The 22,270-nt window shown below is 33.5% G+C and overlaps 1 protein-coding gene and 1 long non-coding RNA gene across 4 annotated transcripts in view; both read right to left on the bottom strand.

Annotated features, from left to right (window-relative positions):
- LOC111056302 (leishmanolysin-like peptidase) overlaps nucleotides 1–22,270 on the bottom strand; it is a 199,720-nt gene that overhangs the window by 89,917 nt on the left and 87,533 nt on the right. The window lies entirely within an intron of this gene.
- The window catches only part of LOC120350856, a 115,263-nt gene that overhangs the window by 5,617 nt on the left and 87,376 nt on the right, over nucleotides 1–22,270 (bottom strand). The window contains exon 4 of one of the 2 annotated variants that reach the window (XR_005571062.1): nucleotides 14,320–14,371. The exons of the other annotated variant lie outside the window; for it this stretch is intronic. This is a non-coding gene — a long non-coding RNA (uncharacterized LOC120350856). Of the gene's footprint in view, nucleotides 1–14,319; nucleotides 14,372–22,270 lie in introns of those variants that run through there. 2 annotated transcript variants of the gene reach the window in all.

Raw genomic sequence — 22,270 nt, 5'->3', positions numbered from 1 at the left:
GCTGTAATTCACCTCGAATACTTCTGCTACCGCTGATATTGACAACAGCTAGATGGAAATTCGATGAGCACTACTATCTAAAAATTATTTGTCAGGCCGGGAATCGAACAAGATATCGGGAAGGAAGAAAATGGGAGAAAGGGGTGAAGAGCATGGGAAATGAAAAAAGGACAAGAGAGGAGATATAGAAAACAGGAAAAAATAGGATGGAGGAGAGAAGGTAATGGAAAAGAGAAAAATTTCAAGAGAACGTGTTTACAAAGTTGGAATATCAATTTGAGTCACGTTGAGTTCCGACTTAACTTCAATATTTGTGACTAATTCTACAGCGTGTGAAAAATAAAGTACACAAAAACAGAGAAGAAAAATGGGAAGGAAAGAGATGAAGGAGAAGAAGAGGAAGGAGAGATAGACACTAACGAAGAAGAGAGTTGAATCGCAACATAATCATTCTTAATTTGGACATAGTCTCAAACTTTGTATTATTCTGATTAGATTGTTTTCCATTGATTGATATGGTAGGCCTACCTGAGTCTTTCTAATGAGCAATAGTACGGTATAGTATTTGTATTGAAATTTTTGTTTTCAGCTTTTATTCAATTATTCTCAATACCTATTCTCAATAGAGTACAAGCAACAGACTTTCATCATAGAGAAAAAATACCGTTTGCTTTTATTAATTGACATTTCATTATTCGTCTGTGCTTGTACTCTAAATTTCAAACCATCACGAGAAGGACATCTTCTTAGCGAAGGACATCTTCTACAAAATGTGAACAGTTCTCAAATTCAAGTTCAACCAGATTTATTTGTGTTAAAGACAACGTCAACCTTTCTCAAGGTGACTCGCAGAGAGAAATACAGCAAGAAGAAATTGCCTGGAGATCGCTGAAGATTCACACAAATTGAAAAGCGACAAAAAACCGAACTGGCAATCATTTGCACACAGAACTTGGTGAGGCTAGCAGGCGACTGGAGAGAAAGAAGAAGAAGAAGAAGAAAAAATACAAGAGGAGGAGGAGAAGAAGAAGACGAACAGAAAAAAAAATCAAGGAGATGAAGATGATCCTTCTAAATTGATTTCAAGTCCAAGCAGAGTGAAACTCGTTTATCGTTGTCTTGTATCTAAAATTAGGAATAGCATTAAAGGATGATAGCACATTCAGAAATTTCATTACCATAACCTCGTTTTTCTGAAAACGAAATAATGTTGTTGATCGCTGCTTCAGCCTAGAGGTTTTCGATTTTGTTCTGTTCATTTTTTGAGAAAACGTTGAGCATTCAAGTTTAGTTGCTGGCAAGTTTTTTACTACTATTACAGTATGAAGTGAGATTCACTTCATAGTGTCAGCATTGGTTGAATGCAGAGCATGGTGCTATCTATAAGGAATGTTGACAGTTTGGAGTCAATCTCACTAATAACATAGTATTTTTTTATTCATTATACTGTCTTATTAGCTATACCAGATATCTATAAACAGTAGAGTTGACTGAAGATGGACCTCAAGACAAATTGGTTGTATCACCGACTTCTTCAACGACTTCTTCAACCTCTAATTTTTATTTTTCTACTTCTACTTATTCTTCATCTTCTTATTCTCCATCTTCTTCTTCTTCATCATCATCTTCTTCTTCGCTCTTCTTCTTTTTTTTCTTCTTCTTCTTCTTCTTCTTCTTCTTCTTCTTCTTCTTCTTCTTCTTCTCCTTCTACTCCTCCTCCTTCTCTTCTTCAATTCCAATTCTTGTTCTTCATCTTCACTTTCTTCTCGTTCTCCAGGTTCTACAACTTACTTGTTATTCACCTCCTTCTTTGTCATCTTAACAATAATCATCTCCAGCTGAGAAATACACTTTTACTTTCTCAGAAACTTTCGTTGTCAATTGGTTACTTCACCAAACTATTCATTGTGACATTGTGACTAAAAACCGTTTATTCTCTTCAGATTTTCTTGACTAATTGAAACAAGTCATTGTGCTATTGAGACTAAAAACTGTTTAATCAATTTCAAGATACAATTTCAAACTCTAGAAGTGAAGATACACTGCCAGAATGCATATTCTCCAGAACCTTCAATCTTAAGTCTATGTTGAATGTTTATCAATCCGGATGATATCGCTGTATGAATAAAATGAATTTATGACCAAAACAATTATTCGTGATATGGTTGCTTATCCTATTATATTAAGCGAGCAATTTCTGTATATCTGGTTATCTGGTTATTTATGTTGAACGGATCTCGAAAACGGCTCTAACGATTTTCACGAAATTTGGAACATAGTAGGTTTATGATTTAAAAATTCGATTGTACTAGGTCTCATCCTTGGGAAAACTCGCTGAACGACATTAAAAGGATAATTCATCCTTGGCTGAGACTTTCGTCGTCTGTGGATAGTAAAAAGTGAGCGAGTGATTCTTTCAAACTGAAAACTTGACTTAATTAAGTTTGTAGTGTTAATGTTGATGTTGTGGAACTTTTCCATAATTGAATAGACTTAGAACGTTGTCAAAAATCCACTTTAATTAAATAAGAATTAAAAATTAATATTTTACAGGAGCATGCTTTCGTGTGTACTCACACATCATCAGCTGTAAGTTACAGTAAAGTTAAAGGAAGTAGAAAGATTCCAACTTAACAAAAACAAAAGCAAGAGCTACTTGATCATTCTGACTAATTATCATTCCTATTTTTAATTTATGATTTTAATTTTAATTCTAATTTATATTCTTAATTCTAACAAAATTATTAGAAATTATATGATTTCGGCCTACTTCTTATGAAAAACTTTTTACTTATTATAAAACTAACAAAAAGAAAAGCAAGAGCCACTTGATCATTGTAATTGATTGTTAATTCTAATTTTCTTAATTCCAACAAATTATTTTAAATTACATGAATATTTCATATGAAAAAATATAATAAAATAAATAGGTGTAAGGCAGTAAAATAGGTTATCTAAGTTAAAAAGATTTCAGAGTGGAAATTTGTAATAAAATGACGAAATTGTGAAATATCATCATCACTGTTGGAAATACTTATCAAGAATCCTACAAAACTACTGAAATTGGGTTAACAACCTAGTCTAAATTTTTTTCCTTAAATGTTCAATAAACTATATTTTTTCAACATGTTTAGATTTGGTTTGGTTTATTCTAGATGGCCTTAAACTAACGTACTTATATTACAGGGCAATATGTTAATATGATCATTAAGGCTTGTTATTGAACTGTCTTTTTCTATTTTTTGAATTTCTACTGTTTCTAAAATATTCAATAGCCTGCTTTTAGGACAAAAGTGCAGTATGTCGGTATTGTTTTTTGGGTCAAAACTGTGTCCATTCAGTTTAATATAATAGATGGTCTGCAAAATTTGAATTAATATTACCCGTTTTCCAGGCTGTGGTATGCTCTGCACTTTTGTCCTAAAAGCAGGCTATTGAATATTTTAGAAACAGTAGAGATTCAAAAAATAGAAAAAGATTTACATCATTGCTAGGGGTGAAGATACATTTTTCAACTACCTCAGAATCTCCATCAGAAATTTTGATGAGTTATTTCGAGCTTGTATCACCATTGGGAATATTTGCTGTCAATTTAAGCTACGGATCAAATAAATGTAGATAATATTAAAAATATATGATTTTTTCAATAAAAAATTTAGAAATGATTGAAGAAATGTATAGAAAAACTCTGAATTCAAATATGACACTATTAATTGAATTCATTCATTATGCTATTCAATTGAATATCAGCTGATTGTCGGGCAGAGGTAACATTAGTTATGTTGCGATCGGGCTACTGATCAGTACAGCTCTGAAAGATTCTGTTTGTTTCAATAGCGGGCCAGTCGACCGATGGAACGGATGCGCACGAGCTCGACCGATGGTATTCGTACGCTGTATAAAACGCGATCGAATGGTCCTGATGGTCATGGTCCTGACCGTGCGCGTGCGTGCCGTCAGTCCTGCTCTGTACGGATACATGAAAACTCTATGTAAAAGACAAGCGCGACTGACGTACGCACTGACGGTCGGTCGAGCTCTGTAACCGGCCTAATAGATGTTCATGAAATTTGACAGGTATGTTCCTTTTTTAATTGCGCGTCGACGTATATACAAGGTTTTTGGAAATTTTGCATTTCAAGGATAATATAAAAGGAAAAAGGAGCCTTCTTCATACGCCAATATTAGATAAAAATCAGACTATAGAATTATTCATCATAAATCAGCTGACAAGTGATTACACAGATGTGTGGAGAAGCCAGTCTATTTTCATAAGGTCTATAGTTTCAATCAGGTACTTGTGGATGAGAATACTGCGTGAGGTATACTGTTCACAGAACTACTAGTCTATTTAGGTTGATTTATTATACTAAAATCATTGCAAACCTGTCATATTATTCATCCTATCTACGCTCCAATTCAAATCTGGATGCTATACAACAATAATATTACCAAATAAGACATCCGACCTAAATTTCAACACAATCATCATCATCATTATGATATTATCATAACTTAATCCGCAACTAGTTCATTCTCTTGCATTTATGCAATATTGAAGAGTACGGAAAAAGAGCCTAAAGATACGAATATACAGCTCAGTAGTTCATTCAGGCTTGAGCCTTCAAATCCGGAGCCTAAAAAGCCTGAAATAAAAGACAAGTGCACAGATTTGACTAACAGCCTGCGACCTCTACTTAACTGTAGGCTATTCGTTTCTGCTATATACTTTCGTTTACATACTTATGTATAGAATAGTGAGTATATAGGTGAGCTATTTAGAATTTCCTTTCGCGTAAAACGCGGTGACTGAATATCGTTCTATATAGCTATAGAAACTATACTGTAAAAACTACTATAATTACTAAATTTCAGACCGGATCTACGCAACTGGATCCCAGCGTTCATTATTTATTCATTATGCAAGATTTTGTAAAATACTGTTTCAAATTAGGCTGAAAATCGCAGTAAAATAACGGTAACGCACAAAGGCCGATACCAATACACAATAGGAAGCTCTGATGGGATCATTGCATGGTTTAATCAGCTTTCTCATTACACTATATGTACAACTACATACTGTACAGGTATACCTGTAGTGGCAAGAGTTCACAGACGCCACTGGATAAGTGAGGGATTATTGAGACAAAAGCTTGGATGAAAGTAAAACTATTAAATTCGAACTATGATTAATCATTGATCAAAGAACGTCATACGCTTCTTCCATTGGTTCTTTTTGCATTTCACCGTCATTTAATCACGGTTGAATTGAATGTGTAACTGAGATTAGTCCTCTAGCACTGCATTCCAGATCAAGAATAATTTTTTGTTAGTTGTTATGAACAACAAATAAAATATTATATTAATTCATTAACATTGAAAATTCAGTTGAGATATTCTAAATTATATTCATTAGTTCTTGTTGCATTTCACTGTCATTTAATCACGGTTAAATTGAATGTGTAAGTGAGATTAGTGGTGCCCTCTAGCACTACAATTCAGATCAAGAATACTTTTTTGTTATTTGTTATGAACAACAAATAAAATATTATATTAATTCATTAACATTGAAAATTCAGTTGAGATATTCTAAATTATATTCATTAGTTCTTGTTGCATTTCACCGTCATTTAATCACGGTTAAATTGAATGTGTAAGTGAGATTAGTGGTGCCCTCTAGCACTACAATTCAGATCAAGAATACTTTTTTGTTATTTGTTATGAACAACAAATAAAATATTATATTAATTCATTAACATTGAAAATTCAGTTGAGATATTCTAAATTATAAACTTTTGAACAAGTATATAAATTATTTACTGAATATATAATTATACTAAATTATATTTTCAAATACAGTTTATTTATCCAAACGTATCAGTCCAGCCTTTAGTTGGAATATGTGGCTCTCACCGGTACAGGTGAGTCGTATTACCCATTAACACCATCAGATCTACATGTCCACGCAAGTTGAAGTAAATTATACTCCATACAAAATTACTTTGGACTTGGGAGGGACATGCGCAGCAGAGAAGGCATACAGAGGTAGGGATACAACGGCGGCGAAGTTGCCGTTCTGAACAAGCAACATTATCTAATTTATAGTGAGTATTTAAGCGCTCAAGTTGAACTCACGGAGTTTCCTCTCTGGAAGCATCCAGTCGACTGACACTAATAGACAAATTAGCAACTGCGCTTTCACATATGACTCTATCCTTCACTATGATTGGCAGATCTCCCATAATTTCTCTGCGCCGCATATTCCTCCAAGTCAAAAGATATTTTGTACTGAGTATAGTTACAATTTTTCTTTGGTCATCGATGCCGTAGTCTATCGATTATTCCAAAGTTGAGTTATTCTTTGTTCATCTATTTCACTTATCATGTAGAAACGTTCACATGTTCTCTGTTAACCTTTATTCCTTATTTCTTACAAGTACATCATTAAAATGGGAGAGGAAAGGTAAAGGTAACGTTGTGCTATTCCTCCCCTTTATTTAGATAAGGTTAAATTCATAGTCCGAAATACATTGTCTTGTAGTTCTTTAGTTCACAAAATGTTCATTAGTTCAAAAATATTTTCAGAAAGTAGATTTTTAAATTTGGATGTTTCAAAACCAAATATATAAGAAATATTCACATTCGGACGGTAGGTCCATATTGTCAAAAATGATTTTATTCTTTCAATTATCAAGCCTAAATTTCTAAAAACCATAAAAATTATATTTTCATATCCAATGAGAGTTGAGTTGGAGAGAGTTTAACCAATCATAAGCTGCAAGCCAATGTGAGAGGAGGACACTGGTTGATATGGTGATAGTCTATGAAAGTTGAATGAAAGAGAACCTATAAGAGAGTAGCGATTTCGCCGTCATGATGACAGCCAATGGTAGTTCAGTTAGAGGATACTTAACCATCTCGAGCTGCAAGCCAATGGAAGGGCAGTACTTTTGTTGCTATGCTAAAGTTAATGGAAAATCAGTATCGTAGAATTTCACTTATCACAATTTGAAGACTTATGAGCGCATATAGCGATTTCTTTGCATGATGAGAGCCAATGGGAGTTGATTTTGAAATATTCTGACAAATCACCAATTAATAAAATATTGCTAACACGTGTTTTCACAATGTGAATCCCAATCAATATGAAGTCTGCTATCATATTCTGTAATAATATCAAATACCTTCAAGGAGAGAAAAAACATGGAAAAAAGGTCATTTCAGCTAAAGCGAGATTCCGTTTGAACTGACAGGAGTCCTCTTAATCTAGACAACCAATTCTCACAGATGACAGTGAAGTTTCTACAATCTTTGTTTTAGTGATTCAGTTAATTGTATCCTGTTATTTTCAAGTTATCAAATCTTGAACATGGATATTTTTCTGTTCCCAGCATGGAAGGGAAACAAACCTCCAAATATAACGTAACGATAAAGTCAGTAAGCCGCAGCAACTTAGATTCAGCTGTTGTGGCTTGGATCAAGTCCCGAAGTTGAGTAAACTCAACGTTTAGAATATTAATCGTAGCCCTCATCTTTTGCTCATGTTTACCGATGAACTTCAACTAGGATGAAAGCCACACTTGTGGCAAATGATGTATTAAAATTATGACAGAGGTGTCACAATTGTGCCGAAAATAGCCTGCTGAAAGTCAAACTTGGAAAATTGATACACGTGGAAATTCCGAACTACGGTATGTCTTAATAAATATGTGAAGAATTCAATTCCAACATTTCAAAAACGTGACATAACATGAGAGGAATTTAACACTTTCTCCACTATGAAAACTTTTGAAACGCTAAGATATTAAATTTTGGAAAGCAGATCTTATTTGGAGTATATTTCACTAGCATCACTCAAGGTAGCTCAATAAACTATAGATATCAGACTGATTTCAAGAAATAAAAATATTTCTTAGCTTTTTCTTTTAGTGTTCTACGAAGCGAAATTTGAAAAAAATCTGCATTTTCTAAAAACTCATCTCTTTCTTATCATTCAACGATTGAACAAACTACTTCAACAGAAAGTTTGGAGTGAGCTACAGCAAAGATAATATGAGAATAATAAGACTTGTAATTGATTCAGCCAGTAGCTAATTAACTGAGAACATTTCGATGATACCGTTGAATAAATCAAAATGAAAAAACAATTCTCGGAGAACTGAGAGATTCAAGAGATGATACCGAATTCCAGAGAGAGCACCCTATTCTGTGAATGAAGCATATGGACATTGAGTTTTGACGAAAAAAAATTGCCATATTAACTCTTAACATTACTAAGAATCTAAAATAAATGTGAATAATTTCAATGTAAATTGAGTTTTGTGTAGCAGAAGTGAATAAGTAGTATATTATTTGATTCTGAGAATACCTCAAAATTATCCACACTAATTTCAGTGACTAAAGTCACTTCACATTAGCATTATTGAGATAATTACACTGAGATTGATTACAATGCGAATAAAGCTATGGAGGGCAGCATGAAAAGTTTGGAGTATTTCTTACTGGGAAAAATGCCTTTGAAATGGAATCTTGTGAGGCAGAAGTTGATTTGATTATTCACGATGCCTTTGGAAATTAAGTTATGGAACGTCATTGAAGTTGTATTTCATGCAGCAGGGATTTTTGGTTACCAGCTTACTCTGAAAATAGAAGCTTGAGAATTTCTTTTCTCCTGAAAAACAATTCACTCAAAGGCCTTTCGACATCAAGTATTCTGGGAATGAAATGGAGGAGAAACTGCCTCTTTTTCAAAGCATGAGTACCAATTTGTGTAGCGTTTGACAGGGTTTTCACAGAAATGGAGACATGAGGGAGTTGTCAATCTGAGGAAGACGAGTAGCGTTTTCAGATATTCTCAAGAGTTCCAGAATATTTGTCATCTCTTGAAAATGATTGTTTTCAGGAATACATTTGTTTAGCTCACTCTCACTATATACCAGATGGCAAAGTCGAAAATGAATAGGAATTACTTGAATGTTAAATTTTAGTTCTACTTAACAAGAATAGTGTATCTAACACAACATCACCTACACACAGCACACATTAAAAAAAGTTAAATCCTTAAGGAAATAAAATGTACGCATACTGAATACCCATTTCCATATATTAAATTAATTTTAAAAAATACGAATCTATATATATGCAAGCGAAATGGCACTCACTCACTGACTGACTGACTGACTGACTCACTCACTCACTCACTCACTCACTCACTCACTCACTCGCAGAACTAAAAATCTACCGGACCAAAAACGTTCAAATTTGGTAGGTATGTTCAGTTGGCCCTTTAGAGGCGCACTAAGAAATCTTTTGGCAATATTTCAACTCTAAGGGTTGTTTTCAAGGGTTTAAAGTTCGTCTTTTAGCATGTATATTCTTCTTCTCCCAATCTCTTAATTATAATTGAAATTTCCATATCATATGTTACTATGGAACTATAATCTAGAAAGAGTACCTCTTCGAAACAGTTGTTAACTGGTAACTAAATTAATAATTTTGTCAGGTTGGCATTAAGTTGAGTTGACTGTTAGGTTGGCACCAAGTTGAAGATTTAAATGCATTTATCGCGGAAAAATTGATTGGGCACTGCTACTTCAATCCTGGGAATATTATATTACTAGCCGTCAGGCTCGCTTCGCTCGCCATATCCGTTTAGCCAGACGTTTAGTCTGGACCCCCGACTAGATTGTCCTAACATATGATAAAAATACTCAAATGAAAAATGCAGGCAGGTGAAGCGAGCCTGCTGATCTCATCTTTGACGATCCAGTCGGTGGTCCAGGGGGCGGAGCCCCCTGGGTAGACGGATATGGCGAGCGAAGCGAGCCTGACGGCTAGTTATATTATAATATAACTCACCCCAGTATTATTGGCTAATATTGGCTATTTCAATTCACTATAATTTTATGTATAAGACAATTGAGAAATAGCTGGAGGTACCCCGAATTGTTCCCCTATAAATGTTAGTTATAGTTTAGTGTCATTTGTACAATTAATAAATAAATTCTTGATAAGAGAATGTCTAAACTTTTCTCGTGGTAATCTGAGGCATTCGAGGTGATCCAAGTCTTAAATAGAGTGTATTGACTGCATTCACAAGGAAGAAAATTATAGGTAAAGCAGGCACACTAATTTCACAATCTGCCTGATGTGAACATTAGACACTAGATTGTGAATTAAGAAAAAAATTTCAATACTGCAGAGAAGTCGTGAAAACCTTTGTAGCCTGCTTATGTTTTCAGAGTATTAAAAAATTCCGAAACTTACTTCAGACTTTGAGTGATATTCTCATAGTTGATTGATCACTAGTGACATACCTGGAAAATAAAAATAATATTATTGATAGAGATGATTGAAGTCTTCACAGAACACAATATAACGAATATCAAGATATCTTTACTACGGTATGTTTTTCATAGTTACAAACTATAGCTTTACATAACTTAGCTTTCTCTCAATGATGAAGGTCGATACTATTCTATAATAACTTTTGTTGAATTAAGACTTTTTCAACGATTCTAAACTGTATGCCTGTAGAAGAATATTTTCTGCATCCATCATGGAAATTTTATCATGAGTTTGATTAGTATATAGATTTTAGATACAGTAGTAACTAGAAATCTTTCAATTTGCAAAACAATTACTTTCCCGGATTATCTTCTCGTACAATCACTGTAAAAAATTAATAATGATTATTTGTAATAGTAGGAAACAAGGAATTTCACAATGAAATTTAGTAGGAAACATGAAATTTCCACTGAGAGATAATGAACCAGAATCAGAACTTTTCTTTTTACTGTGAATGAAGAACAGGAATTTTCTAATAGAAATAGTTTGTCATCGGGGAATAGCTTGGTTAAGTTTTGTTTCCTCAAATAACAATAATATTGTTTCCATCTTTACTTTTTTCCTGAATGGAGTTGACAAACATTCAAAGAAAAAACTAGTCTATTATAATTTTATGTGATGACTAACTTTCGTGAAACCAATTTTACTCTTTACAATTTATTATCCTTGTAGATTAAACTTGAAGTATAGTAAAATGTCTAGTAAAAAATCACTCATCAGGGAGAGAAATCATTCATAATTTATTCAAATACATAGCAACTGTGGAGACCTTTTCAGAACTCATCCTACAAAGTCAATGTACATGACACAATGTAGGCCTAGATGGAACAAGTTCATTTGCACATTTTCCTGATCACAAAAGAATAGACGTTTATCGAATCAAACAGGCGGAAAATTGACATTACAGGAACACTGAGCTTGAAGATATAACAAATTTCCTCATTTTTCTATCAAAGAATCAAAGTAATTCCATTCTTCTTTGAGCTTCTTCATGTCCTAGATGAAGGTTATTGGAGAATCACACAAAAAACAGGTCCTTGAATTTAGAATATAATAAAGTAAAATTGTTTTTCCTAACGCTGTGGTCGACTGGATGAAAATTATCCGGTAAGGTGACCTTCAAAGCTACAATAATCCATTTCTTTTTCAAGCCACAAGGTCTGCTGAGTTGAATGACTTCACAGAAATTAAGCACAAAAGCACAACTGAACTGAAATCCTGATGTTTTAATGTGAAGTTTTGTGTTCTTCATTACATTTATTGAATTTATCGAGAATACTTCTTCACTATAAAATTTAAGTTTCATTGACCACTGTTGAATTTTTTTCATACTCACTCTAAAATTCCCGAGTATCATTAAACCCTGTAATGCTCTGTAGTCTATAGGTTAATCGAAATAAATTATCATGCCCAAAGTATAACTTGTTATCACTTAGTTGAAACTTTAAACATTACCATGCTAACAAGATTTTAATTAGTCAAGATATCTGAATGACAATAACCCAAATGCCGTCAAAGGTTAGCTAATTACCTAGCTACTATTATAGTACAATAATATTGATGTCCATACACGAAGAAGGATTGATGATCCTACGAACATTAATAATCTTTGATCACTTGATAACTTTTACTTACTCTCAATTGCTTTTACTAATCTAAAAAATCACTTTTTCGGACTCAGGGGACCTTAAAACGTATAGAAATTTAGAAATTGGGGTACCTTAATTTTTTTCGGAAAGCAATACTTTCCTTACCTATGGTAATAGGGCAAGGAAAGTAAAAAATCTGGTGTGGCGCACTCACACAACTTTCCTTGCCGTTATGAAAATTGATCACCTGACACGCATAGTGTTCACGCGCATCTCAAGTCTACTATTCAAAGATCTGAGCCAGCTGGTGACAGGACAATAACGCTGGAGACACACGAGGTCTGCTATCCCTTCATAGTAAATGATTTAATAGAATTAACAGTTTGCAACTGAATAATCACATTTTTTCGAATTTCGAGTTTATTTTCAATTTTAGGTGAAAATGTTACTGAACATAAATTTTAGAGATTTTCATGCTCAATGTTATTATCCACTATAATTTTTTTGTTTATATTGTATTTGAAGCCTGATAATAGAGAATCTAAAATCAAACTTTGCATAGATGAGGCGGAGCTCCTGAAATTTTTACGGATTATGGCAGTTGATCTTGATAGAGCTTACCAATAACTATTTTAGGTATGAGTTTGATCAAAATCGTTGGAGCCGTTTTTGAGAAGATCGCGAAAAACCCTGTTTTTGACACCATTTTAGCCGCCATCTTGAAATGCATTCGATCGAAATTGTTAGTGTCGGATCCTTATATGGGTAGGACCCTAAGTTCCAAATTTCAAGTCATTCCGTTAATTGGGAGATGAGATATCGTGTACACAGACGCACATACACTCATACACACATACATAGCCTACAGACCAATACCCAAAAACCACTTTCATGGACTCAGGGGACCTTGAAACGTATAGAAATTTAAAAATTGGGGTACCTTAATTTTTTCGGAAAGCAATACTTTCCTTACCTATGGCAATAGCGCAATAGTAATAATCTATTCGTAGTACAGTACGTCCAAGTACCTTCTACCATATAATGAACTATTTTTTACTCTATGCTTCTACTCATTTCCCAAGTATTCGAATCAACATCCATATTACAATAATGCTCCACACATGAATCGTATACATGACATGTATACATTAAATAAATCCTACATTGTTATGAATGTCGGTAATCTTCTCATAGCTTAACTGCTACATTGCATCAGGCAAAACAATTTTTATGTAACAATCATACAATGCTAACTCTTGCAGTAACCCAAGATTGATTAAGGAGATAATTTGATATCATGTTTGTAATTGTAATTAAGAAGAACAATTTATGTTTGTTGTCATATTGCGTACGATGGACTTGTGAAAGGGGAACCTTGTCATAATTGATTATGGCGTAAATGATATTCGAGACAATCTCATTTCAATTTGGGTAATTAGGTGAATGGATATCAAATTGGAATAGAATGGAAATCAAGTGAATGAATACAGTATTTCATTACTCTTTATCTATTTATGGTAAGGTTATATCATTAATTTTAGAGATGTAGACACCTCGATGACGTAGATGATATTTAGAACAATGAACTTGTGAAATGGCAACTAAATTAATAATTTTGTCAGGTTGGCATTAAGTTGAGTTGACTGTTAGGTTGGCACCAAGTTGAAGATTTAAATGCATTTATCGCGGAAAAATTGATTGGGCACTGCTACTTCAATCCTGGGAATATTATATTACTAGCCGTCAGGCTCGCTTCGCTCGCCATATCCGTTTAGCCAGACGTTTAGTCTGGACCCCGACTAGATTGTCCTAACATATGATAAAAATACTCAAATGAAAAATGCAGGCGAGTGAAGCGAGCCTGCTGATCTCATCTTTGACGATCCAGTTGGTGGTCCAGGGGGCGGAGCCCCCTGGGTAGACGGATATGGCGAGCGAAGCGAGCCTGACGGCTAGTCATATTATAATATAACTCACCCCAGTATTATTGGCTAATATTGGCTATTTCAATTCACTATAATTTTATATATAAGACAATTGAGAAATAGCTGGAGGTACGCCGAATTGTTCCCCTATAAATGTTAGTTATAGTTTAGTGTCATTTGTACAATTAATAAATAAATTCTTGATAAGAGAATGTCTAAACTTTTCTCGTGGTAATCTGAGGCATTCGAGGTGATCCAAGTCTTAAATAGAGTGTATTGACTGCATTCACAAGGAAGAAAATTATAGGTAAAGCAGGCACACTAATTTCACAATCTGCCTGATGTGAACATTAGACACTAGATTGTGAATTCAGAAAAAAATTTCAATACTGCAGAGAAGTCGTGAAAACCTTTGTAGCCTGCTTATGTTTTCAGAGTATTAAGAAATTCCGAAACTTACTTCAGACTTCGAGTGATATTCTCATAGTTGATTGATCACTAGTGACATACCTGGAAAATAAAAATAATATTATTAATAAAGATGATTGAAGTCTTCACAGAACAAAATTAACGAATATCAAGACTACAATTACTACGGTATGTTTTTCATAGTTACAAACTATAGCTTTACATAGCTCAGCTTTCTTTCAATGATGAAGGTCGATACTATTCTATAATAACTTTTGTTGAATTAAGACTTTTTCAATGATTTAAAACTGTATTGCCTGTAGAAGAATATTTGTTTGCATCCATCATGTAAATTTTATCATGAGTTTGATTAGTATAAAGATTTTAGATACAGTAGTAACTAGAAATCTTTCAATTTGCAAAACAATTACTTTCCCGGATTATCTTCTCGTACAATCACTGTAAAAATTAATAATGATTATTTGTAGTAGTAGGAAACAAGGAATTTCACAATGAAATTTAGTAGGAAACATGAAATTTCCACTGATAGATAATGAACCAGTTTCGAACTTTTCTTTTTACTGTGAATGAAGAACAGGAATTTTCTAATAGAAATAGTTTGTCATCGGGGAATAGCTTGGTTTAGTTTTGTTTCCTCAAATAACAATAAAATTGTTTCCTTCTTTACTTTTTTCCTGAATGGAGTTGACAAACATTCAAAGAAAAAACTAGTCTATTATAATTTTATGTGATGACTAACTTTCGTGAAACCAATTTTACTCTTTACAATTTATTATCCTTGTAGATTAAACTTGAAGTATAGTAAAATGTCTAGTAAAAAATCACTCATCAGGGAGAGAAATCATTCATAATTTATTCAAATACATAGCAACTGTGGAGACCTTTTCAGAACTCATCCTACAAAGTCAATGTACATGACACAATGTAGGCCTAGATGGAACAAGTTCATTTGCACATTTTCCTGATCACAAAAGAATAGACGTTTATCGAATCAAACAGGCGGAAAATTGACATTACAGGAACACTGAGCTTGAAGATATAACAAATTTCCTCATTTTTCTATCAAAGAATCCAAGTAATTCCATTCTTCTTTGAGCTTCTTCATGTCCTAGATGAAGGTTATTGGAGAATCACACAAAAACAGGTCCTTGAATTTAGAATATAATAAAGTAAAATTGTTTTTCCTAACGCTGTGGTCGACTGGATGAAATTATCCGGTAAGGTGACCTTCAAAGCTACAATAATCCATTTCTTTTTCAAGCCACAAGGTCTGCTGAGTTGAATGACTTCACAGAAATTAAGCACAAAAGCACAACTGAACTGAAATCCTGATGTTTTAATGTGAAGTTTTGTGTTCTTCATAACATTTATTGAATTTATCGAGAATACTTCTTCACTATAAAATTTAAGTTTCATTGACCACTGTTGAATTTTTTTCATACTCACTCTAAAATTCCCGAGTATCATTAAACCCTGTAATGCTCTGTAGTCTATAGGTTAATCGAAATAAATTATCATGCCCAAAGTATAACTTGTTATCACTTAGTTGAAACTTTAAACATTACCATGCTAACAAGATTTTAATTAGTCAAGATATCTGAATGACAATAACCCAAATGCCGTCAAAGGTTAGCTAATTACCTAGCTACTATTATAGTACAATAATATTGATGTCCATACACGAAGAAGGATTGATGATCCTACGAACATTAATAATCTTTGATCACTTGATAACTTTTACTTACTCTCAATTGCTTTTACTAATCTAAAAAATCACTTTTTCGGACTCAGGGGACCTTAAAACGTATAGAAATTTAGAAATTGGGGTACCTTGATTTTTTTCGAAAAGCAATACTTTCCTTACCTATGGTAATAGGGCAAGGAAAGTAAAAAATCTGGTGTGGCGCACTCACACAACTTTCCTTGCCGTTATGAAAATTGATCACCTGACACGCATAGTGTTCACGCGCATCTCAAGTCTACTATTCAAAGATCTGAGCCAGCTGGTGACAGGACAATAACGCTGGAGACACACGAGGTCTGCTATCCCTTCATAGTAAATGATTTAATAGAATTAACAGTTGCCAAAAGTTTGCAACTAAATAATCACATTTTCTCGAATTTCGAGTTTATTTTCAATTTTAGGTGAAAATGTTACTGAACATAAATTTTAGAGATTTTCATGCTCAATGTTATTATCCACTAGAAATTTTTTGTTTATATTGTATTTGAAGCCTGATAATCGGGAATCTAAAATCAAACTTTGCATAGATGAGGCGGAGCTCCTGAAATTTTTACGGATATGGGACTTATGGCAGTTGATCTTGATAGAGCTTACCAATAACTATTTTAGGTATGAGTTTCATCAAAATCGTTGGAGCCGTTTTTGAGAAAATCGTGAAAAACCCTGTTTTTGACACCATTTTCGTCATTTTAGCCGCCATCTTGAATTGCATTTGATCGAAATTGTTCGTGTCGGATCCTTATAGGGTTGGACCTTAAGTTCCAAATTTCAAGTCATTCCGTTAATTGGGAGATGAGATATCGTGTACATGGCCGCACATACACTCATACACACACACATAGCCTACAGACCAATACCCAAAACCACTTTTATGGATTCAGGGGACCTTGGAACGTATAGAAATTTAGAAATTGGGGTACCTCAATTTTTTTTCGAAAAGCAATACTTTCCTTACCTATGGTAATAGGGCAAGGAAAGTAAAAAATCTGGTGTGGCGCACTCACACAACTTTCCTTGCCGTTATGAAAATTGATCACCTGACACGCATAGTGTTCACGCGCATCTCAAGTCTACTATTCAAAGATCTGAGCCAGCTGGTGACAGGACAATAACGCTGGAGACACACGAGGTCTGCTATCCCTTCATAGTAAATGATTTAATAGAATTAACAGTTGCCAAAAGTTTGCAACTAAATAATCACATTTTCTCGAATTTCGAGTTTATTTTCAATTTTAGGTGAAAATGTTACTGAACATAAATTTTAGAGATTTTCATGCTCAATGTTATTATCCACTAGAAATTTTTTGTTTATATTGTATTTGAAGCCTGATAATCGGGAATCTAAAATCAAACTTTGCATAGATGAGGCGGAGCTCCTGAAATTTTTACGGATATGGGACTTATGGCAGTTGATCTTGATAGAGCTTACCAATAACTATTTTAGGTATGAGTTTCATCAAAATCGTTGGAGCCGTTTTTGAGAAAATCGTGAAAAACCCTGTTTTTGACACCATTTTCGTCATTTTAGCCGCCATCTTGAATTGCATTTGATCGAAATTGTTCGTGTCGGATCCTTATAGGGTTGGACCTTAAGTTCCAAATTTCAAGTCATTCCGTTAATTGGGAGATGAGATATCGTGTACATGGCCGCACATACACTCATACACACACACATAGCCTACAGACCAATACCCAAAAACCACTTTTATGGATTCAGGGGACCTTGGAACGTATAGAAATTTAGAAATTGGGGTACCTCAATTTTTTCGGAAAGCAATACTTTCCTTACCTAAGGCAATAGCGCAATAGTAATAATCTATTCGTAGTACAGTACGTCCAAGTACCTTCTACCATATAATGAACTATTTTTTACTCTATGCTTCTACTCATTTCCCAAGTATTCAAATCAACATCCATATTACAATAATGCTCCACACATGAATCGTATACATGACATGTATACATTAAATAAATCCTACATTGTTATGAATGTCGGTAATCTTCTCATAGCTTAACTGCTACATTGATTGCATCAGGCAAAACAATTTTTATGTAACAATCATACAATGCTATCTCTTGCAGTAACCCAAGATTGATTAAGGAGATAATTTGATATCATGTTTGTAATTGTAATTAAGAAGAACAATTTATGTTTGTTGTCATATTGCGTACGATGGACTTGTGAAAGGGGAACCTTGTCATAATTGATTATGGCGTAAATGATATTCGAGACAATCTCATTTCAATTTGGGTAATTAGGTGAATGGATATCAAATTGAAATCAAATGGAGATCAAGCGAATGAATACAGTATTTCATTACTCTTTATCTATTTATGGTAAGGTTTTGTCATTAATTTTAGAGATGTAGACACCTCGATGACGTAGATGATATTTAGAACAATGAACTTGTGAAATGATTGAAATCTAATTAGGAAAATTAGGTAACTGATTGATAATTGATTTACCCATTGTTAATTAGTGACTAAAATTGGATTGTATAATTATACGATATTCCTTGTACTTGGCTCTCTTGCAGTCGAGAAGATCTTTTGCAGATCAAATTCCTTATATTCCAGTTGATAACTGATAACAATTTTGGTTCGATTTTATAATTTTCCAATATCAGTAAAATTATAAACAACTCTTCTAATCAAGTTTAATAATAATCTCAAACTTCATCGTGAGGTTCCCACTACCCAATTTTATTCTCCCATTTTTATCAAATATACTGACGATATCCAAGCACTTTTCCACTTCGAATACTCTGACAATATCCAAGCACTATTCCACTAATATACTAGGAAAATTTACTCTAATCCAAAAAAATTCTCAACTAACTCACATACATTCCCTAGATTGAGCCATTTTCTAGCCAACTAGTTCTCTCACCAATTTCTTTCTCTGGTCTCTTTTTCTCATTACAAGGAAATTACTTTTTCTTTGTCACTTCTCAAGAGCCTCGAAACAAGCAACTATGATGACACATTGTCAACATTTCTCATGAATAGGATCAATGCTTCTCATGAAACTAATGCTGACAGTTATCAGTGAATCGCACTATAAAACAAGTGCACCTCTGAACCGTGATTCCTTTTTCTAATTGGAGTGGCTGACTGTACCGCCAAATCATTTGGACTTACCTCCAGTTCTTCTTTTCATAGAACAGATCAGATTCAACCAATTTACAAAACTCTCCTTCATCCTACCTTCTTCCTTCTCATTCTCCACTCATCCTCTTCCAATTCTTTGCTATTTCATTACATCTGAACATTCCGAAAAAGAGTCATTTGTCAAACGCTTTTCCAAAATTGGTTTTCTGCCTAAAAAGTTTCCATTGCCTGTCTTTATCTTTCTCATGGTCCTCCCATCACCTTGCCTTTTTCTTTTCCATCTTCTCCTATTTCTTTCTATCACCCTGTTCACATCCTCTCTTGTTTTTGTTGTTAAGGAATGAATGACATTCACCTCTCTCACTAAATGTAGAATCACACTCACTTTCATTGGGCAAAAAGTCGTCTTGATGATGATTGATCACAAATCTGTGATTGTAACTGAGTTTTTTTTCGTTTTTCTTTCTCTTTTTTCCTTTTTTCAGGATCTCGAAGTGCACTTCACTTCAGAGAATGTCGTACGGTTCTCTACTGGTAGTAGTCAGGTTGATAAACTCATGTAATGTTAATATGATTTGAAAGTTAAAAACTATTTACAAAAAAATGAATAATAATTCATCACTGAATCTTACCGTATTTATTGGGGTACGATATTAATTGAAGTGGAGTCCTGCATTGACTTTTTGGTGATGTCTATATTTCTCATTACCGTATATTGTATACAATATTACAGTAATATATTCATATTTATTTCATATATCTGGTGGGACAATCAAATAGCAGATAGCCTACCTATGTAACAATTGTAAACTAGTTTTTCACTTTCCCAAAAAATGATTCTGACGGATTACAGAAGTTTTTTGAAAATTTCAAAGTTAAGAATGTTTGAGGTTTGACGATTTATTGATCGTTTGACTTATTAATATTGACTTATTTCTTTGGAAATACTAATGTAACCTTTATAAGTAACATTTATTGTAATGATAAGAATATAAAAATAATCACTAATAAAATAATAACAAATGTAATCAATATGTAATCTTAATTGTTTACTCTATGTTCAGTGTATTTGGCATTTGGTTTGGCTTGTCCTTCCTTGACTGCCTGACAATAGAATTTAATTTACTTGTTTAATTTATTTATTCAGTTACGGTGATATCATGATAGATATCCATTGAGAAACACTTCAATGTTTGTAAAGGAAAAAGAAATAATTGTAAAAAAAGAAATTCCCTGGCCAGGGAACAGCGATTTCTTTTTCTTTTACAAACATTGAAGTGTTTCTCAATGGATATCTATCATGATATCACCGTAACTGAATAGTTACGAACGGAATACGGTAAATATGTAACAAATTCAGGTTTGTCCATCATTATTCTCATAACAGGGTCCCAATAAAAAGGGCTGGAAAACTTTTTCTAAACTATTGCTCACAACAAACTGTTATTAGATATTCAGTCCAATAACAGGTGAAACCATTGAAACTGTCCATTGTAATCATAGAAAAATATTATATATATTGAAACTAAATTAGTAAATTGGAAAAGTTTTAGGCAATAGTCTGTTTCTTCTTTTTCGATTATTGTATTGTTTGTGCTAACCAAATAAATGAATAAACCTACTATGAACAATAATAGCATGCAAATTAGAATTCCTAATTCTCTTTGATTGTAACTATCAGTAGATAGAAAATCCTATTCATTTAATAACTAAAAGAACTGTCGGAACTCAAAAAGACATTTTTGTCAGATACTTTGAGACACTCAACACTGTTTGCACAGTAAAAACTTGAACTACATTGACTCACCTGGTGGCTCATAGTCAAAATGAACCATATTACAACAAACGAGACTGTCTAAGGATTCTATTTAAGGATTAAATCCAGTTCAAAGATAGATTCCGTTGAATCTGGCACTGTGCAAACGGCCTCAATAGTCATTGTGAAGTAAAATATGAATGGGAAGAAATAAAGACATCCATCTGTCAGAAAGAAGTGAATGGAACAAAAAATGATGATAAGTTGCAGACATCACTCTGTTATGGTTGTTCAAGCATGACTGGCAGATTTCGGAAATCGTGCGTTACAAAATATTCTACTGTAATCGGCCTCCTCTTTAGCGAAATATAACTACTATCGAAATAGGCCTACTCAATGGTGAGATTCACTATGAACTGTCATAATTGGTTGAATTCTTCTTATAGATGTTATTTATATGGAATGCTAATAGTTTACAGTGAATCTTCCCATAGGACTTTTACTAGACATATTTGTGCACAGTCCATTTAATTGCTAGAGCTGTTCAATTTTTATTGGACGCTAAAAATGTTTTGAATCTGTTTTTTTCTTATAATGATAATACATCTACTATCTGGAACTAATCAGTTCTTTGTAGAAATTGGAAACGATTCATCATTAATATATTAGTGACAAAGAGTTCCATTCATAATTTCCTTGATAAGCACTAGAAGAAAATAACTTGTTTCCACAATATTTTACAGACCTCTCACAAAAACCTAATCCTTGAATTCCTTCCTATTCTTGGATTCCTTATCATTCAAGTTTTTACCCATCCCTTATTCCTTCATTGAATCCTTATTCATTTTTTTATTCCTCCATCACTTGATGCCGTAAGCTTTGAATTCTTATTCCTCCTTAAATTCTTATTCATTCTCCAACTATCCTCCGGAAATCTTCACTTTTATTCCACTCACTTTACCAAATAGGTTTTACAAAGTCATTTCATATTTATAAACCACTTCTTTCCCATCCTCACACCTTCTCTATCCTTTCTCCTCCTCTTTGATCCTTCCTTTCTTCTTTATCTTATGTTCTTTTCTCCAGCTCTCTTTTCCCTCTCGAATACAGTTTTCTCCCAGTCAACGACAATTTCCAATAAGCTGTTGCCACAGGTCTGTGAATGAATGAAGTAAATTACTAGACTTATGAAATGCTTCAGTTATAAATCAGGCTGCTGTTTTAATGCTTCTTTACGACTCAGTTTTGTTACTCACATTGTAGCAAATACAGTAACAAGCTACTCGATTTATATCTCGTATATGATATAGATCTATATTTGAAGACTGTATTTCGATCTCCGTTCACATTTACTTGTTGACTGTACAAA

This window comes from Nilaparvata lugens, chromosome 4, assembly GCF_014356525.2.
Source record: "Nilaparvata lugens isolate BPH chromosome 4, ASM1435652v1, whole genome shotgun sequence".
Classification (NCBI taxonomy): Eukaryota; Metazoa; Arthropoda; class Insecta; order Hemiptera; family Delphacidae; genus Nilaparvata; species Nilaparvata lugens.
This window is presented reverse-complemented; position numbering and strand designations above follow the sequence as displayed.